The 6000-nt window shown below is 44.0% G+C and overlaps 1 pseudogene; it reads left to right on the top strand.

The window, feature by feature from the left end:
• Nucleotides 1-990: 990 nt before the first annotated feature.
• LOC127043402 (uncharacterized) lies at nt 991-1087 on the top strand (annotated as a pseudogene).
• Nucleotides 1088-6000: the final 4913 nt, after the last annotated feature.

Here is a 6000-nt window from a genome sequence, read left to right as displayed (position 1 = left end):
ATTCTCAGGTCCATTAATTTGGGTATCTTGGCTTTTGAGTGCCCAGCTTGATACATGTAGACCCTAGTGTCTTCACAGTATCTAAGCTATCTGGTTTTAGAGTTTCATAGCACTATTGCTCACAGTAGTAACTGAGCATCTTCCGTATACAGTGGATAGCAATAGTGAAATCTCTAGTGGACTTCATGAAGTCTCTGGCTTTTCTCCCTTTTGGGGACAAATTTAGATGTAATTTGTCAAAGGTGTTGAGCACTCAATCAGGTATTACCTGTCAGATTGGCCATAAGAAAATACAGAAGTGCATAAAATTAGAAATCATGCTAAAGACAGTAATATTGCCATGATTCTTTAAAGGGGAAAAGTTGAAAGGAAACTTAAGGACCACAAAAAAGCCAAATGTTGCAACACTTAAATGGAGAGATGCCATAAAGTTTTATTACCACCTTCTTGGGAAGGCCAGTATGGTAACTCATTTGTGATTCCACTATTTGTGAGTAACGTGATAGTCCCAGACTCCTAGCAATAAAACCTTTATAGCATCCTGTACCTTCACTCACTCTTTGTATATATAACATCCATTTGATTAACTTTGCCATTGCATATTTGCATAATGGGGATGGTGTTTGATGTTTGAAGCCACGGCTATCATGGGTTGTACAATTTCTATCATTCTGAAGAGGAATTAGACCCAGAACAAAGAACAAATTGATGGGACAAGTACTTTGCCCTGCAATGAAATAATACTGATGTAATAACATGGCAGTTTGTGAAGAGTAGCCCTCGGGTTTCTGAACTAGACCTATGTTTTCTTTTGAAGATGGTGTCACCATTTTGATCTATTGGTTTCAATAAGAAATATTCAAATTTGATCATTCCATACATAAACATGCCAATGGTGAGAAACATTTCTAGCACCAATTTGGAAATAGATTGAGCTGGTAACATCAAAAAGATAGGATGCCTTGATCAATATTGTTCTCTCTCACACACACATCGTCTCTGTTCTGCTAAGATCAAGTGCAGCATCTATACTTATCAGTTTAATATCTGATATATCTTTTTTTGGGGACAATATCCTGTAATACTTGGGGGCTTCTTTCAGGGGTCTCTACGCTGCCTCTGTAGGGGGATGTATCTGATGATCTAATGGTCTTTTCCATATTTGTCTATGACACTTCCACAACTCTTTCCTCCCTCACTTTCTATCTGCCTCTCAGGATATGTGTCTCACTTTTTTTAGAGCATACCATTTTTCCGTTTGAGGAGTACCATGTGCCCTTTCTTCAGAGATTACTGTGGCCCTGCCAGAGCTTGGAGTTGGTGGTAAGACTCTGAATGCAACGGCACCACTTAATCAAATGCTAATTCTGGGTAATGAAAGAATTGGCTGGAATCTGCAAAGGGTGCTGGCAGCAAGAAAATGCATTGATTCACTCCAAAATCTGCTTTGCAGAAAGCCAGGCTGCGATTTAGAATGTAAAGCTGCATTAAATCACAAAGTAATGTTTGGCTCACACAGGAATCCTTTGTGCCCTTAATGAAGGGAAAAACAAGGCTTTATTCTGAAGCTTTATGTATAATCAGATGCCATGTTGCAATGCTCTGGAAAACACACCAGAAATAATAATTGGGAGGAAATAAAAGGTTTAGTTGGAAACAATGTATGATTTAAATAAGAAATAAAATAAAGTGCATAAGTTTTGAGCATTGGAAGAATAAACTTTTAATTTATTTGCATTGAGATTACACAGGGAGGAGTAGTGTTTAAGATGATATAAAAACTAGTTTAGATAGTCTTTGGCTAAGGAAATAAGGAGGGGGATAAACTTTATACCATCAGGAGACCCCGGGGAACTCCTGTCATTGTTGGTGGAGCTGGGAATCCCAGATGCAGTAACTAACAATAAGTTTGCAGATCTCAATGCAGGCTGAACAAAGGGGCATCACTTCTCAGAGCTGCTACCATCTGGGGAATAGGAGGAGGTTAACTGGCACATGACAACGGATCATTAACCAGCAGGTAGTGGAGGGAGGCGGGCAGGCGGGTGGGGGGGAATCAGAGATTGCTGCCTGGGGCAGACATAAAGGGAATTTAGGGTTTAGGGGGTTAATAGTTTCCAGAGTGCTATCATTTGAAAGTGAAAACTTCCCTCTGCAGCTTAGACAAGGATTTGGTTGTACATATGTCTTGCTGCCCAGCTTAAAGAAAGTGCTCCTATTCTCTAATTCATTAATGATCTGCTTATTAGTTCTGATCAGGGAACCACATTGCTGGAAAGATTTGGATTGGCATTGATTTATAACTGTTTACATCCTCACAGCTGCACTTGCCTCCCAGAGAAGGAAAGAGCTGAGAATTAGGATGAAACAGACAGCCTGACACAGAATGCTGCATTAATCCTAGGTTTTCATTTCCCCCTTTCAATAATGTAGTCCAGAGCAAGCAGTCAAGTTAATGCAGCATATGTATAGGCCATATGCATGCTGGAATCTTGTAGATCATGGAAGCCTGGCTTGAGTTGTTGTTGTTGTTGTTGTTTGTTGTTTTAGAAGAGCTGATTGTAGTTGTTTTTAAAAACAAAAATCATGCTGAACTCCTAAAAATTAATTCCATTCGCTCTTACGGGATTTTTTTTAATCACGTAAATTAATTATACCTTTGTAATGTTTCAATATTTCTGTCGGTGTTGCTGCTGAAATCCTTTAGTGCGGCATGGCAACTTGTGGCATAGCAACCCCTTTGCTTACGGTATTGCTGCAAAAAATGTGCCCCTGGTTTGTTTACTGTGTGTGGCACTGAGACATTTGTTCACGGCACATATGATGAATATCCCGTGTTACCACCTTTCAATGGCCTGCCTAATCCCAGAAGGATTTGTTATAGATTTTCACTGAGAGTGACCCAGTTTCTGGATCCTGTCAGAAAAAAAATAACTTTGCTGTCATCCAAGTGATGCATGAAGCAGGTAGACATCAGGTCAGAAAGAAACTTTAGGTTCCCAGGCCATGGAATGCAATTGGCCTCATTCTGGTGCCATAGCTCCCTCATTTTTTATCAGTGTTGTTTGCCATTCAACATTTACTAATGATGGCTGTAGCGCCTTCCAGCTGAGGAGCTCAAAGCCCTTTCTAACTACTACTGAATGAGTCTTCACAATACTCCTGAAGGGTAGGTAGATACTGGTCATGTTTTACAAATGGTGAGGCCAGATAGCCCCCACCCCGGGAAAGAGACAAAAACACAGGAAAAATCTACAAGGGCCCTACTGGACATTCCAATACAGCATCCTTTTGAGGGGGAGGGGTTTGAGTCCCAGCAAGGTTTGGAAAGGGAGAAGCCTCCCCACCCTGTGGAAGGGATGCCCCAGATATGAGGGGGCAGGAGCCATTCAAATGAACAGCTGCCACTCCTGAGCACATGAGGCTAGATATGCACCAGCAGGTGAAGGACAGGATGAGCTGGTGGTGGAGATCTGTGCATAGAGACAAAGGCCCCAATCCCAGTGCTGTTGGCTTGTACCCTGGCTATGCTGGCAGAAGCTGCCTAGCTTCTCTCCTTAGACATCCAACGTGTTAGTGTCACAGGCACCAAGTGATGACTCATCAGACTCAGAACATACATCACACTGAAAAGGGAACACGGGGAAGACAGAGCTATTTCTTCATTCCCTTCTTCCAGGTTTAGCTTGTTAAAAACTAGCCTCAAAATGATTGACACTTGCTGCTTTCAGGCACTTCTTTTTACTAGCCTTTCATGTGTCTGTATTTGTTTATAAAGCTCGCTCTGATCATCTAGGTCTCTCTCTCTCATTCCCACATGAAATATGCCTTGTTCTGGGGAGGGGTGCCCCTTCCCTGCTGTTCCCCTGCCTCAATCCTCCCTGTAATGCAGCTTCTGCTTCTCAGGCTATTCTGATGCTGCTGGACCCACTCCTCGAGAGTGGGGTTATTCTCGGGCTCTGAGTATGTCTCTCTGCAGTTCTCTCTTCATGTTGCTTCCCAGCATAGCAAGCTGTGCTCCACTGTGCAACTTGTGTGCGTGCAACCCTGTCTGCTTCTGGGATTTGCATGTCTTAGAAGCACTCAGTGATGAGTGATTTATATTTCACATTAACATTGTCCCAAGACCAGCTGTGCTGACCCAGTTATCTTGGAAAGAAGCTATGGGCTGATGGCTGGCCAGGCCAGGCCAGATCTGAAGATCTCTGCTGGCAGGTCCTCGCACCACTGAACTGTGCTCACTAACCATCAATAAGGACTGGGAGCAGGGATATTTCTGATATGCCAAAGGAGGACCTCACACTCAGCCTGTTCTCCAAAAGCCGCTGGATCATACCCAGTTCTGGCTTTGATCTCCAGTTGAAATTACAGCTTTCACGATTTTCTGGGGATTGGAGGCTGAGCGGGGCCAGCGGCTGGGCATTGGACCCTGGCTGGCAGGAGCTGGCAGATGGAACCCCAGACTGGCAACAAGTTCCTGGCCACCAGCCCACTCAGCCTGCTGCTGGCCCTGCTCAGCCCGTGGACGGCTGAGTGACCAGAACCCCAGGCCGGCATCAGGCTCAACGGTGGCCGGGACCTGCAGCCTGCCATTAAAAAACAATCAGCTCGTGTGTCACCTTTGGCACGCGTGCTGTAGGTTGAGGACCCCTGTTCTAGTGTATACTGTGTGTACTGTACTTTATGGTAATTTTCACTACATGTGATTTTTGTCTTATGTGCTGACCTTAGAACCTAACCCCTGCATAAGATGTGACTCCATTGTATTCATTTTTGAAAGTTTATAATAAGCGATGCTCTGGGGGGAGGAGGGGCATGGTGGAAGTTTTGCCTAGGGCGCAAAATATCCTTGCACCGACCCTGGGCTAACCTACTCCTTCATGGAATGGTTTTTGGGGATCTCTGGGAGAAAAATCTCTTGGAGACCTCTTCCCTCAAAGCCACCTCACATGGGAATTTCAGCAGAAAAGAGTGATCTGGGCCTCTGAGATTTATAGGTGGGGAAACTGCATTCGCAGACTCTGGTGTAAACAGCAAGGAATCGTGTGGCACCTTATAAACTAACAGACGTTTTGGAACATGAGCTTTCGTGGGTGCAGATGACATGCATCTGAGGAAGTGGGTATTCACCCACGAAAGCTCATGCTCCAAAATGTCTGTTAGTCTATAAGGTACCACATGATTCCTTGCCGCTTTTACAGATCCAGACTAACACGGCTACCCCTCTGATACTAGACTTTGGTGTGTGGCTTCAAGAATGTTTGTACAGCATTCTGCATAGAACAGCTCCCAGCTAGTTTTAACAGTCCCATCTTTGGGAGGGAAATCCCTTTGGCTTGAGTCAAGTCTTCACATCGGGCCATTTGATGCACGTGGCAGGGTTGGAAGTACAGAAAAGGCAGCAGGGCACGTGCATTTATGTGTGGAAATTGAAGTTCACACAGAGGCGCTTCCAACCTGCCCAGTGCAAAGAACAGGATCTTGAGTGAAAGGTAAAGCTTGGAGTGAGAGATGATGTGACTCTGCGTTTGGTGCTTTGAAACGTTACTTTTACAGAAAATCCATAACAAAAATCCCCGGGCGAATTCTTTACTGGTATACTCCATTGGCATCAATGAAATTACGAGAGAATTCCGCTCCTCAACTTGAGTGTCATCAGACATTGACAACAGGAAGTGACAAGAATTTCAGGATTCCCATTGCCCAACATACTGCATGCAGTGTACTTGTAGCCGTGTCAGTCCCAGGATATTAGAGAGACAAGCTGGGTGACGTGATATCTTTTATTGGAACAACTTCTGTTGGTGAGAGCGACATGCTTTTGCGCTTACACAGAGCTTTCTTCAGGCAGTTCTGCTGCTGATGCATTCAGTGTCAGAAAGAGAGCAGCTTGCAGCCAGGGGAAGTAAAGGGTGTCGGGTCAGGGGTATTGGACAGTGTACAATACAGAGCTATTTGTACAAGATAAAGGACTTTTTTTAAAAATTGGAGATTGATCTT

This window comes from Gopherus flavomarginatus, chromosome 1 (genome assembly GCF_025201925.1).
Source record: "Gopherus flavomarginatus isolate rGopFla2 chromosome 1, rGopFla2.mat.asm, whole genome shotgun sequence".
Lineage (NCBI taxonomy): Eukaryota > Metazoa > Chordata > Testudines > Testudinidae > Gopherus > Gopherus flavomarginatus.
This window is presented reverse-complemented; position numbering and strand designations above follow the sequence as displayed.